This window comes from Triticum dicoccoides, chromosome 7B, assembly GCF_002162155.2.
Source record: "Triticum dicoccoides isolate Atlit2015 ecotype Zavitan chromosome 7B, WEW_v2.0, whole genome shotgun sequence".
In the NCBI taxonomy this organism is placed as follows: domain Eukaryota; kingdom Viridiplantae; phylum Streptophyta; class Magnoliopsida; order Poales; family Poaceae; genus Triticum; species Triticum dicoccoides.
In genome coordinates, this window is record NC_041393.1 from 650261421 (window position 1) to 650269574 (window position 8154).

The window sequence follows — 8154 nt, forward strand, 5'->3', positions numbered from 1 at the left end:
GGGGGGCTGCTGTTTGGCCGGTGGTGGCTGGCGGCTCAGGGGGTGGAGGTTGAAGATGAACCGCAGGACCTTGATTTCGTATCCAACGGCTGCAAAATCGACTGAACAGATATGAAAAAGTCAGTCGACCGATGTGTAGCCTCACCTTGCTAGTGCGTTCAATTTCGACAGCAAAATTCAGTTTCGACAGCAGAATTCAGTTTCGACAGTTAAGTTCAGTTTTGACAGTTAAGTTAGGTTTCAATAGTTAAGTTCAGAGATGAGCGGCTGATGTATTTTACATCTAGCACTTTGTGGTTATGTATTTTACGTCATATATTGGAGTTGCTATTAGAATTCCACTCAGGTTACCGTTGTTCGTTGTCTCTCTTGTCCTGCTTCAGCCTTGGCGTCGTACAACTCACCGGAGCTGCTCCAACGACGAAACCGTCCATCACAGTGGAGCAGTACCTCGGGCTCCATCTCCAGACGCCTAAGATCTTCTTCCCCTCCTCCGACAGCAAAGTCAGCCGGAGCATCCTCACCGGCCAACCCAATCATGCTGAGATCGACATGGTTTTGTCAAAGAGGTTGTACACTTGTTGCATCTCTTTTTTACTCTACATGTTATATATATTGTCCACTGAGCACACGGATTTGTTCCTTTAGTGTCTCCTTGAAAGAAAAAACGTAGGAATTTTAATTTTCACTTGTCCTCCTTTTCAAATTCCTATTCATGAAGCACAAGACTAAGAGATAGTAGCATACTAGCATTATAACCGTACATTTTCTAATGGTTTGACTTAATCTCACCATGCTTCTTTGCATCCTGTGATCTTCCAATTGTTGTGAATCAAACACCAGATTGGCAGAAATCCTGTGTTTTTAAATTCCCTATTTTGCACGTGCATTCCTACCCTATTCCTGTCTATTTCCTATCCTTGCATTGTTGGAACCCTCCAATTCAAACGAGCCCTTACAGAATTACTTCTCTTACAGATAGTTGTCAAAGAAAACCTTGTGTGGTTTGTACCGCTCCAGCTGCGCCGTCATCCACCCCAGCTCAGCTGCTCCAACGACAGAAGGGTCCAGCACAGCAGGGATCCGGCCTCCAGACTATCTTTCACCGCCTCAGATCTTCTTCCCCGCCGCTGGCAGCCATGAAAACTGCATTACCATCATCAACCGAGCAGATGACCTCGAGGACTACACGGGTCCGCAAGAGAGGTCGCACTCTTTCGTGTCTGCTTACGTTATGCATCGCTTAATATTACATGCTACTTTATCGTCCTGTTCACCGATTAGACTCTGAGTTAGCTCCAAACTAATGGTCAAACTTGAGTTTTTAAATGGTTGTGGGGTACATATCGGGGCCGTTATCAATAGTATCTATCTACTATCTAGTTAATCTCCGGTATCTACTATTAGTTTCATGTAGGGTGGGAAACAAATAGTAAAGAAGCCATTATCTGTATTTTTTAACTGAAGCCATTATCTGCCTGCTATTATTGGTTTTGGGTCTATCCACAAGTTGCTACCATCACTCTGGATTTCTGCATGCACTCCTTACATAATCTCACTATGTTTTATTCCTATGCATGACAGTTATTGTAAACAATGGAACTGAACATGTAGAGCAAAAGAGACGAGCCTTGCGTGGTAATAAAATTTCATGCAGACGTCGATCCATGGTAGGCGCAAAGGCAGCACCCCTCCACGCATTTCGGATTGTAATCGAGAGAAAGATATCTGTTCTGAGGGGGATTCAGAGGGAGAAGATAACTCCTATTTACCCCTTGAGGTCTTTGCTCTAACTTGGCATGCTGATGTTGGTTATATCATGCATATGGTGTCTTGCATTGCTTACTTTATACATCAAATATGTCATCTGCTTAGTTTAGACATCCTTTGTGCGAATGCCATCTATTTAGTTTATTCATCATTTATGTGAATTATGAAACGCCATCTTGTTTAGCCAGGCATCATATATGTGAATTTTGCAATGCCATCCTGCTTAGCCAGTCATCTTATATGTAAATTATATCAGGCCATCCTTTTTTTGTTACATATTACATTTGTCAACAATGTTAGTACATTCAACTGCTCTTCGTGTGCATCAGCCATTTGACACGGTGATGGCAAATTCTGGAGTGAAAACAAGGTCTTCAGAGTAGATTATGCTATCTGACGAAGCGCACATCTCGCTGGTTACGGGTAGCTCCTCAGAGGAGGATTCAGAGACAGATGGCCAGTCCTATCCCCCCCCCGAGGTGTATGCTCTAACTTATCAGGGTTATGTTGCTCATATCGTGCGTATGGTGTCTCGCATTGCTATGTCATTTGATTAGTTTAGACATGCTGTGTGTGAATGCCACCTGTTCAGTGTCTAATTACCATATATGTGAATTATGCATTGCCATCTTGTTGCAAGACATTATATATGTGAATTATACAATGCTATCTTGTTGCAAAGGCATTATATATGTGAATTATGCAATGCCATGCTGTTTAGCCAATCATCATGTATGTGAATTATATCATGCTATCATTTTTTATGTATCACGTGTTCCATTTGTCGACAACGTTTGTATATTCAACTACTCTTCCTATGCATCAGCCACTTGAAGCGGTGATGGAAGTATCTGGAGTGAAAACAAGGTATTCAGAGCAGACAATGCTACCTACTGAAGCAGACATCTTGCTGGTTACAGAGAGCTCCTCAGAGGAGGATTCAGAGACTGATGACCAGTCCTATTTCCCCCCTGAGGTCTATGCTCAAACTTGGCAGGGTTATATTACCCATGTCATGCATGTTGTCTTGCATTGCTTAGTTTTTACATGATATATGGATTGCCATCTGCTTACTTGCTTACTATATAAATCATATATTTGAATTATATCATGCCATCATGTTTACATAGTACATACACATCATCTATCTGAATTATGGCATGGCAACCCATTTAATAAAGACATCATATAGTTATATCATCTCATCCTGTTTAGTGTTTATAGTCATCATATTTAGAATTATGGCATTCTATCCATGAATGTATGTGAATTATGGCATGCCAACCTATTTAATAAACACATTATATAGTTATGTCATGTCATCCTGTTTACATAGTCTCATATTTTGAACTATGTCTTTCCATCTTTTTTAGTTAGCCATCATAATGTGAAATTGTGTCATGCTATCCTGTTTGGTTAGCCATCATATATGTGAAATTGTGTCATGCTATCCTGTTTGGTTAGACAACATAAATATGAATTATTTCATGCCCTCTTTTATTCCCCACTATCCATTGCACCTATCTATCATACAATGTCTATACCTTCAATTACTTTTCTTGTTTATCAACCATTTGAATTGGACAGCGTGATGGCAGTATCTAAGGGAGTAACAACACGATCTTTAGAAAAGATAGTGCTACCAGTTGATGCAGATAGAACCACGGTTGTACTTGCCCAAGGACCAGATCCACCACACATAACCCAGACTCTCGCAGATTGTACCCCTACCCAGTTGGACAGAGAACCAGCTACACCCCTTCTAACCCCAACCCCGGCAGATAGTAACCCAGTTCTAGTTGACACAACACCGTCTCCACCACAGAGCACCCAAACACGAGAAGTTAGTAAGGGAAATGCAGTGCCCAAAGCACGAGAACCACCACTCTGAATCCCAACTCAACGCTTAAAGGAGAAGAAGATTTGTTCTCAGGTCAGGTTCTGTAGCTATGGTTCATACTCCTTTGCTCTTGCATTACTGTATTTACTCATACCAACTATTTTCAAATTTGAAGGATGGAATTGAAACTCCAATGGTGCAACAGGTATGTTTTAAACCAGTTTCTTTAACTGGTTTGCTGTTGTAACCTGCTCTATGTTGATTTCAGTTTCAATTGAATAAATAGTTATGTTCTCATGTCATGCACATTACAAGTGTTGTTATTGCTCTATAGTTACCCACACTTATATTCTGTCTATTCTGCTTTGTCTTGAACAAATATTATTTGAACTATGTCTCTATCTTGATTTGGCAACAAAAACTAGAATGATATAGACCATAAAGTGACCATGGTACATAGATATATGTTTGTTTCATGCTGTTATCCTGTCCACTTTACTACTAAACTCATTTACCAAAATGAGTTTCATATACAACATGGTAAACATGTGATGTGTCTGCTTGTTTCTCTTTTAGAATGCAGACAAAATATTGGAGAACAGTACCGCGTTATCCAATGGTAAAGGAAGTAATGGAGATAAGGTTCAAGATAGTGAGACATCCCTGTTGGTCTCCAAGAAAGCTGATAAAAACTATCTTGACGACAGTGAGGGAACCCAAAAGTCCTATCTTGATGTAGTGTTTGAGTTACTGGCCACTACTGCTGGCACAAGCTCTTCGAACTCGCTGCCTGAATCTGTTCGTCTTCTTGAGTCTCAACTTCAACTTGAAAGACATTGATCAGATGTGCTGCGACAGGAAGCTGAAGGACTGAGGAAGTACCTGCAGAATTCAGATGCATATTTTCTGGTGCAACAGCAAGCGCTGGAGGATTTAAGCGCCAAACAAGAGAAAGTTAATACGCTTGCCAAGCATCTTGGCAGCATTATGGGTACCCAGGATATTGTTTCTTGAGATCTTCTGAAGTGGTTTCAGTTCTGGATTTGTTTTGCTCCGGCATTTTTTTGCGCTGGTCGCCAACTTTGACAACCAGTGTATATGATATGCTGCTTTGTTCCCTGTATTTGCACTGGTGGCGAACTTTGATGCCCAGTGGATGTAATATGTGTAATAGCCGTGATAGCCTAGCATGAGTTGCTTGCTTATTTATTTCCTTGTTGTCTTGTTTATTTGTTTGCTTGTAGTCAGTGCAGTTATTTTTCCGCGGTTTGCTAGTGGCTGCAATAACCTATTTTATAAAACTAGGCCACAAAACCATGGGCTAATATTTACTGTAGTGACACTGGGCCTCCTACGGGCCGTAGAAATAGTGGGCCTTCTACGGGCCATAGAAACAGTATGCCTTCTATGGGCCGTAGAAACAATGGGCCTTCTACGGGCCGTATCATCAATGGGCCTTATACGGGCCGTATGACCATAACGGCCCATCGTTAATAGGCCGTATTTGATGACACTATGAAAACGGCCCAACGTATTAACGGACCACAAACGGGCTGATGTAACAACGGGCTGAATTTGGCCCACAAGCAGAAAATGACAGTAACGGGCCATAAGTAAACGAATGCTGGAAATGAGCCCAAGAATAAATGGGCTCTGAGAAGGCCGAAAGATAACATTTGCTGGAAATGGCCCAACTGAATAACGGGCCCTTAATGGGTATAAAGTGATATATTGTTCATTACGGGCCAGTTTCACCACGGGCCGTTAATGGGTGTAAAGTGATACACTGTTCATTGCGGGCCAGTTTCACCATGGGCCGTTAATAGGCCAAGAGTTACATAGGGCCTCATATGGGCCAAAAGACGTCATGGGCCATACATGGGCCAGAAGTGAAAACGGGCTGGAATCATATTGATTGGCCCATATGACGCTACTGGGCCTAATTCAGATAGGGCGTAATGGGCCTTAGGTTAGCGGGCTGTAAATGGGCTATATGCGAACATGCCATTAACATGCTTTCCATGGGCTGGCCCGCCACCTTTTGACCAAGTCAAACGGGCCGGCCTTTTCACAGGAATGGGCCTCTGTTGGGCCGTGCCACGTGTCGACGTATCATAGGCGCATTCTGTCCAATGAGTGGATGACATCTGTCCCAACGATGAGCCGACACGTGTTTCCTCCAGCCAATGATGATTTTACACGTGGAAAATCCCCATTGGTCGGGGCTGTTAACGGTTTATCGGATCCAAAACCCGACCCGATATCTTAACAATGTTCCGTTATGGTGGATGCCACGTGTCGGTCACCCTTGACGAAAGCACTTCTATGACGCGCGATTTATCGTCATGGAAGTGGACACTTCTGTGATGATAATTTTGGTAATGTCATGGAACACTTCTACGACAACACAAGTATGACTATCTTGATTCTGTCATAAAATCGTCATGGATGTACATGCATGACAAAAAACGCGACCTACTGTGACAAACACGTATCATCACGGAAGTGTATTTTTCTGTAGTGTCTCTTGTATCCAATCTTGTATCAAAACCACAAATTGGTACCTGTGAGTTGCTAGTAGTGTTGATTACTCCTTGTAGTTGATGCTAATTGGTTTACTTGGTGGAAGATCATATGTTCAGATCCTTTATGCATATTATTACTCCTCTGATTATGAACATGAATATTCTTTGTGAGTAGTTACGTTTGTTCCTGAGGACATGGGTGAAGTCTTGCTATTAGTAGTCATGTGAATTTGGTTTTCGTTCGATATTTTGATGAGATTTATGTTGTCTTTTCTTCTAGTGGTGTTATGTGAACGTCGACTACATGACACTTCACCATTATTTGGGCCTAGAGGAAGGCATGGGGAAGTAATAAGTAGATGATGGGTTGCTAGAGTGACAGAAGCTAAAACCCTAGTTTATGCGTTGCTTCATTAGGGGCTGATATGGATCCATATGTTTAATGCTGTGGTTAGGTTTACCTTAATACTTATTTTTTTTGCGGACGCTTGCAATAGGGGTTAATCATAAGTGGGATGCTTGTCCAAGAAAGGGCAGTACCCAAGTACCGGTCCATCCACATATCAAATTATCAAAGTACCGAACACGAATCATATGAATGTGATGAAAACTAGCTTGACGATAATTCCCATGTGTCCTCGGGAGCTCCTTTCTCATTATTAGAAATTGTCCAGGCTTATCCTTTGCTACATAAAGGATTGGGCCACCTTGCTGCACTTTATTTACTTTATTTACTCGTTACTCGTTTCCATTTATCTTATCACAAAACTATCTATCACCTACAGTTTCAGTGCTTGTAGAGAAAACCTTACTGAAAACCGCTTACCATTTCCTTCTGCTCCTTGTTGGGTTCGACACTCTTACTTATCAAAAGGACTATGATTGATCCCCTACACTTGTGGGTCATCAGCCAGTGCTGGAGGTCGAGGCCGGCAGAGGCCTGTGGGGGTGACGGGGCCAGGGCCGCTGGAGGCCGGCGGGGGCAACGAGGCACGAAGGCTGCCGGGGACGACAAGCGACGGGTCGTGGAGGCCGCCGGCAGTGATGAGCGACCAGGCCGGGGCCGAGAGGCGATGAGTCCGGGGCCGGCGGGCAAGATGGCGGCCAACAAGGTCGAGGCCGGCCGACGAGGTGGTGACGGGCGCCGGCGGGCAAGATGGCGGCCAACGAGGTCCGAGCCAGCCGACGAGGTGGTGACGGGCGCCGACGGGCCTACGGTGGCAACAAGGAATGTGCAGGCGTCGGTGGTGCTGGGGGCGAAGTGGTGAGTGGCCGCGGCCGCGTGGGCAAAGTGGTGGTCAGCGAGGCCAGGACAGGGGGAGACGTGTTGGCCGGGGCCGGGGGTCGAGGTGGTGGCAGGCACCTGCCGACGTGGTAGATTTGGGAGCAAGAGGGAGAGGTACGCGAGGGAGAGAAACAAGAGAGAGAGATAGAGAGAAACGAGCGGCGGGGGTGGGGATAAGGGAAACAGGCATGGGGCGCATGGGTTCTGCCCTCGGGGCACGTGCATCATGGGTGCGTGGGTGGGGCACTACAAAAAAGACACATCCGTGACATTTTGGGCCGAACGAATTTTTTTCTGTCATACTTATGACACTTCTATGATGATAAGTGTGACAAAACCCGGTATCATCATAGATGAGGTGGGCTCCTACTTCTATGACAAAAAATCATGACAGAAAATGGGCTTTTCGTCCTGGGCGGGCTGGAGACGCAACTGCATGACATTCTTTGGGCCGTCCACGACAGAAAAAACTATGGTAGAAGCGAGGGCGAGGAAAATATCTGGATGTTCCCGGTTACGTGGGTGGTCGGGCCGAGCGATGCGCGTTTCTCTTGTACACGTACGTGCGTATGTGCGAGGCATTGGGCTCTAACTGAACCCGAGCGAGGCGTTGGGCTGTAACTGAACCCGAGCGATTGCACTGCAGGCTACGCGTTACTGAACCCGAGCGATCGATCGATGGCTGTTAACTGAACCCGATCGAGTGATTCCTTCGCTACTACTGCTAACTGAAG